Consider the following 6,120-nt stretch of genomic DNA (forward strand, 5'->3'; position numbering starts at 1 on the left):
AAAGAAAGAAAGAAAGAAAGAAAGAAAGAAAGAAAGAAAGAAAGAAAAAGAAAGAAAGGAAGGAAGGAAGGAAGGAAAGTAAGAATGAAGGAAGAGAAGAGAGAAGGAAAAAGAGAGAGAGCGAAGGAGGGAAAGAAGGAAGGAAAAAGGAAGAAAGGAAGAGAGAGAAAGAAAGAAAGGGAGGGAGAGAGGAAAGCAGAGAGGGGAGAAGAAAAAGAGGGAGGGAGGGAGGAAGAAGAGAAAAGAAAGAGTCAGTGAAGCATTTTTAAGAGCATAAAAGAGAACAGAAAAAAGGTCAGAAGGAATCACAGGCAAACAGAACAGCTGTAAATGTTACATGTTGAATTTATTACATACTTAAAAAGAAAAGCAAACTGTGCAGAATAGAGATTCCCAGTTTTAATGAAATCATCCTTTTCTGTTCTACTCTGTGTATGGAAGTGCTCATTTAGTTGGTGTCTGTTAACATAAGAATTTTTTAAAAATTAAATGGAGTGAATAGAAAAAAACAAATCAAGCCTGACTGGCGAGTGGTCCCTCAGCCTTTGGGGAAAGAGCCCCCAGCGAGGGCAGAAGCCCCTCCTCCCTAAGGCAGCCCCTCCCACTTGGGGATGGCGCTAATCGGGAGGATGTGTTCCCTTCCGCTGAGCTAACACCTGCCTCTGGGCACCTTTCATTCACCTCTCCTCTCACTACCCTTTGGGGCCAAGCAGAACAAATCTACCCCACCTATCAGACCATCTCTACTATTTGCCTCTACTGACCATGCCTAAGTTCTTAAACTTTCTTCTCTCTTGGCTTCTAAGACACTGCACTGTCTATCTCCTACCACCTTCAGAGACCATTAGGTGGTGCAGTAGATAGAGGGCTAGGCCTGGAGTTAGAAAGAACTGACTTCAAATCTAGCCTCAGAAACTTACTAGCTGTGTAACTCTAGGTAAGTCACTTAACCTCGCTCTCTGTCTCAGTTTGCTCAACTGTAAAATGGTACTAATAATAGCACCTACCTCATAGGGTGGTTGTGAAGATCAAATTAGATATTTGTAATGTGCTTAACATAACGCCTAGCACACAGTAGGTACTTAGTAACTCTTCTCCCTTCCCCCCTTCTTCAGCTGGTACTTCTGCTTATATCACCTCTTCCTCCTTTTTATCCTCACCCTGGGCATTCTCCAAGTTCTCTCCTCAGTTCTCTTTTCTTCTCCTCCTCTGTACTCAGGGCTCCCACTGCTATGCAAATCATTCTCAAATTTGCATTTCCATTCTCTCCTCTTTTGTGCAATCTACAGCAATTTTTTCTCCACTCAGATGTCCTGACATCATCTCAAACTCAACTTTTTCATGATTGAATGCATCCTCTTCCCCCCTGTCCTCCTTTCCCTCTCCTCAGCTCTTCTCTCTCTCAGTGACCAACTCCTGGCTCGATCTCCCAGTTTTCAATCTTCCCCTTTCCTTCACCCTATGTGTCCAGGAGGTCACCAAATCTCTGCTGTGGCTGCTTCTTCCTTGAAGAATTTAACCCCTTTCTCTCTATTCCTGTTGCCACCTCAGGATACTAGTTTGTTGAAAGATTAACAGATGCCATTCCTATGCTGGAGGCATTGACGTTTTAGCTGGAGAAACTACACACTCACAAAGTAGCTCATATTTAATAGAACTTCAAGGCCTGCGGAAGAGTCAATGCATATTATCTCACTGGATTTTCACCACGATTCTGAGATAAAGGGCTATTATTATTATCCCCATTTTGCCGGTAGGCACACTGAGTCTCAGAGAGTTTTAGTGACTTGTCTAGAGTCACCACAGCTTGTGTGTACTTAAGGTGTGAATTGAGATCTTCCTGACCCCAAGTCCAATGTTCTATCCTTAGGCCATACTGCCTCTCAACTGAGGTTGTGAGTGATTGGGTGACAAAATGAATAGGACGGACAATCGATTCTGGATGACTTCTGAGATGATTCATCATCAAGAAGGTCAGTGAACCCAATCTCTTTTTTTTATCCCTTTGGAAACCGTAGTCTAACAGACTCTGAAGTCTTAAATAAAACAAGCTGGTGCAAGTCTTTCAGACTGGCATGCCTTTGCTTCAGCATCCATCCAGCTTTCAGCTCCACACCCATCTGGGGATGAATCACCCAGTCGAGACCGTTCAACCCCTGACTTTTCATCTGACAACACTTAGCAACATACCCTTTCTGCCTCCTGCCCCAAGCCTGGCAATACTTAGCAAAGACCTAACAGATGCTTCTGAAGATGACTTCACCAGAGTCTGTAGCCCAGGTCTCTGGCATCAGGAAGGGCTTGGGGGTCGATGCTTGCACAGCCAAGTTCAACAACTCTCTGAGGGGCTAATGCACGGTCTGTGGAACCAGACGTGCTGTCTGTGTTGCCTTAGACCAGTTCTTTCCAGATTTCAGTTCCTCCCATCTTTCTAAGGTAAATCTTTTCATCCTTCAGTGCTTTCTGTGCCCTTTGGATCTGAGCTAATAGAAATGTCAAATCTGGCAGAGACAGGTGACTTGTGTCATGAACTCCTTTTAAATACATTCAAACTCAAGAAATAAAAAATTGATGAATTATAGTAGTAGTTTATACATATAGCACTTTAAGTTTTACAAGGTGCTTTACATTGATTATTTCATTTGAACCACCCCACCCAAAAAATCAACCCTGGGAGGAAGAGGCTATTATTATTCCCATTTTATAGATAAGGAAACTGAGGCTCAGAGAGGTTAAATGACTTACATAGGGTCGTGGAGCTAGTAAGTATCTGAGGCAAGATTCAAACCCAGGTCTTCTTGGCTCCAGACTCAGTGCTCTATGTACTTACACTACACTGCCTTCAAAAAGAACATTTCCAATTTTTAGGAAATGAACATTCCTCTCAAATAAGAGGTGAGTGTCAATCTGAAGGCAGACAATCCTACAGCCTGAGTCCTCACAGATTCCCTGGAACCTGATTCCTTTACTGTTTCTCCCATGTGGCAAAGAGGGAAGACAGTCTTTGTCCTTTTTGTCTTTGTCAATCAAAGGGATGGATCTGTTTATATGTGAAAACTGGCTGATTTGGCCTCTTAGCAGTTAATATTAAACTAGCTTTTGGTAGGGAGGAGGTGTCAACTAACACTCCCTTCCAGCTCTGTTTACCCTCTCCTTATACCCTCCCATCTCCACTTATACCATCTTTTCTTTTTCCTTTTTTAAAAAATATTTTTACATCACTTTCATTTCCAAATATATCCCTCCTATCTCCTCTACCCAGAAAACCATGCCTTATGATGAAGAATAAAAAATAAAGAGTCCAAAAAGCAATTCAGAAAAACTAATCTATACAAGTCTGCTAGCATATGCAATTCTGCATTCATTGTCCTTCCCCCTCCTACACCCCACAAAAGAAGGGAGTACATTTGCTTGTTTCTTTTATAAGACAAGGCTTGATCGTTATAATTACATATTGTTGTTGTTGTTTGTCCTTTGTTCTCAAAGAAGATCATGACATCAGGAGGGTAATGTCATGACATATAAGTGAATTGGATTTCAGTGAGGGAGGGCTGTGCAAAGTCACCAGCCTTACTTTCTCCTCCAGAGTCATCTGGGTCCAGTGGCCAGGTATAGATCAGGATGATTGGAGATAGCCGTGGATGCAGTGAGAAACCTTGACATTTTTAAGCCCAATTTGACTGAGGCAACACCCATTCAGTGATTAAGGCTAGGTAAGAAATGAGGCAGAGAATAACCTTTTTTACCTACTCAAAAAAAAAAAAAATCAATCTGGGAAAGGAAGACCATCAGGGTTTCTGGCCAAAACAGCACATCAGACATGGAGTCAGGAAGACATGAGGTCAAATCCTGCCTCAAACAATTCCTAGCAAACCATCGAACCTCTCAGCCTCAGTTTCCCCATCTGTTGAATGGTGGTTAATAAGAGTACCTACCTTATAGAGGATCAAATGAGATGACATATTTATGTTCTTTGCAAACTTCAAAGTGCTGTGTAAATAATAGCTATTACTTTTATCATTAATACTGTTGTAGTGATTGTATATGCTATTTTCCTGGCTCTGTTTACTTCACTCAGCATCAGATCGTCTAATTTTTCCCCAGGCTTCTGCATGTTCTTCCCATTCATTGATCCTCACAATTCAGTACTATCTTGTTACATTCATATGCCACAATTTGTTAGTCATTCCCTAATTACTCATCTCTTGTTTTTGAGTCTCTTTCTTTGTCCTTCATGCTCCTGTCAGGTTTCCATAGTCACCAAAAGAAAGAGGAAATGATAGTATGGAGAATGATTCTAGAGACAGGAAGACCTGAGTTCAAATCTGGCCTCAGATTTTTATTAACTTTGTGACCCTGAGCACTCACTTAACTTCTGTTTGTCTCAGTTTCCTCATCTGTGACATGGGGATGATAGCACCTACCCCCCAGGCTTCTTGTGAGAATCAACTTAGATAATATTTATAAAGTACTTTGCAAACCTTAAAGTGTGATAGAAAGGCTAGTTAGGAGGAGGAAGAGGAGGAGAAAGATGATGATTATTCTATTTAAAAGAGCAGGAGGAGAAAAGTCATTGGTTACATTTAGCGTGTGGGTTTTTTAAATATCATCTTCACCCCCCAAACCTCCTTTGGTATCTCACCAGGGCATGGCACGGAGTTGAGTCAGGTTGTCCAAGGCCAGGCCAGCAGAACCCACACTCTTGCAGATCCTTGAAAAAGCATCCAGGATGAGACACCTTTGACATTGCCTTTGTTCTCCAAGGACCAGCCAAGTCAAGTAGAAAGAAGGTTGTTGGCTCTTGGGGGATGAATTTTCTTGGGCCACAGAAACTCATGAAATGGTCTATACTGAGACATGGAAGGATTATGATTTACAGCAGCATACCCCCACATCAATTAAATCATGGATCTTTGAAGTATAAAAGTCATTTCATTGTGTAACTGAGCCCTCAAAGCCTTCTCCTACTGTCTACATCTTGTATATACAAATATTTGCATTAAAGTATGAGGTCCTTATGGGCAGAAACTATGTTTCTTGCCTTTCTTTGTATCTCCAGCACTTGGCATAGTGCCTGGCACAAAGAAAGCATGCTTGATACATACTTGTTGACTAACTGGCTTATGTAGCTCCCTCCCCACCACTTCCTTGAGACAAGGCTTATCCAGGATGGGATTCCAGGCTTATTCACCTCTTCTCTCTTCACTAATTAGCCCCCTCCTTTTGAGGATACTTCCCAAGCCTTATTCATCCAGAATCCCCTTTGGAGAACATGAGGAACCAACCATAAACTCTCCTCTTATGAACCAGTAGCAAGAGAATGACCACTCAGTGTCAAGGAGAGATGGGAAGGGAATGAGTTGGGGCCAGAATCTCCATGCCCTGCCTCCTACTGAGGATTTTTCTCAATGTGGACAGGCAGTTTTTAAAAGTATGCTGGGGACTTTTGGTGCCAAGATGGCAGAATGAGGAAGGAACCCTCTGGAACCCTCCAGATTCCAAATTCCCCTCCAAACAACTAGGAAATCGCCTCAGAAATGATCTAGGAGCAGGGAAGCAGCTTACCAGGCTGGCAGGAAAGGTCTATCTCACTGCAGTGGGAGGAGAGCAACAGCAGCAGTCAGCCTCATTATAGGGGATCTGCAGCAAGGCTCCAGGCCTGGGGCAATTCACCAGAGGCCCATCCTCCTGCAAACCAGCAGCCGCTTAAGCAAGTGATTATTCCAATAGATGCAGAAACAGCCTTTGACAAAATACAGCACCCATTCCTATTAAAAACAACAGAGAGCATAGGAATAAACGGAATGTGCCTTAAAGTGATAAGTAATATTTATCTAAAACCATCAGCAAGTATTTTCTATAATGAGGATAAGCTAGAAGCCTTCCCTTTACTATCAGGAGTGAGGTAAGGATGCCCATTATCACCACTGTTATTCAATATTACACTAGAAATGTTAGTTACAGCAATAAGAGAAGAAAAAGACATTAAAGGAATTAGAAAAGGCAATAAGAAAACAAAACTATCACTCTTTGCAAATGATATGATGCTATACTTAGAAAATCCTAGAGAATCGACTAAAAAGCTATTTGAAATTATTAACAACTTTAGCAAAGTTGCAG

Source organism: Vombatus ursinus, unplaced genomic scaffold (assembly GCF_900497805.2).
Source record: "Vombatus ursinus unplaced genomic scaffold, bare-nosed wombat genome assembly UNPS02000749.1, whole genome shotgun sequence".
NCBI lineage: Eukaryota > Metazoa > Chordata > Mammalia > Diprotodontia > Vombatidae > Vombatus > Vombatus ursinus.